Consider the following 1,050-nt stretch of genomic DNA (forward strand, 5'->3'; position numbering starts at 1 on the left):
GTTTGCAGCAAATTCAAGAGGAGTTTCTAAAGCAAGGAATGGCTAACACTTCCCAACTCAGACTTTTTACACACTAAACTTGCGCTCCACAGCAAGAAAGAGAAAAAGAAAGACCGAGCACAACACGCCAGCAGATGAGATGGAGAAGTGCGGTCAGAGAGAGGAGCCGAAAAACAAACGGCATAAGGGCTTGAGGGCGTACAGAGAACCCTCGTAGAGAGTTTGCATGTGAAAGATGTGGGAACACCTACATGCCATGGTTTACACCAGTATAGTATACCAGAACACACCACAAAAATGAAATCACTGTGAAGAGGAACGCGAATAAGGACCCCTTGAAATCATGCCGCTTGCCCCTCTTGTGCAACAATGCCCACACTGCTCGAAGGTTTGTGTCACAAGCAATATATAACAACGCACCTCCAAGCAGCACATGGGCAGGAACGTAGCTTTGGTAGAAGAAATGATATAAAAGAGAAATGCAAAGAAACATCATCTCACTTTCTACAGTGTCAGGCTTTGAGTAAACTCAGGTCTGATCATGGAGTAATCAGTCTGAAAGGGGAAGATGTATACTTTAATGTTAAGCTGGCGAACTTCTTAAAGGTACTCTTCTCTCAGACGGCAAATCCGGTTCCAACAACAGAAACGAAGAAATTAATAACACGACTGCGAGTTAAGAGAAGGAGATCGCCATCCTGCTAAATATCCACTGACTATAAGCGACACACTTGCACGACAGCCAGTGAAACCTTTCTCAAATGATGGAAGGCAATATCAAAAAGGGGCTTTCTCAATATGGCGCCGTTAGCCAGGGTTTGCTGGAGGAAGCAAGTGGCAGATTGTAAGGAAAGAAAACGTATTGGAGAAGGAAATAGCCGCCATGGAAGTTTATAACGATCGATTGAGATGCGTATAGGTAAAGTGCACAATGAAAAATCTTCAAGCTTTTCACTAACTTGCATATGTTTATCAAAAAACGTTAAAATATATCAAACTAACTCAAAATGGACAATCGTCATAAATTATATGAAGTTGAACAAAATAACC

This window comes from Trypanosoma equiperdum (assembly GCF_001457755.1).
Source record: "Trypanosoma equiperdum strain OVI genome assembly, contig: ctg_999, whole genome shotgun sequence".
NCBI lineage: Eukaryota > Euglenozoa > Kinetoplastea > Trypanosomatida > Trypanosomatidae > Trypanosoma > Trypanosoma equiperdum.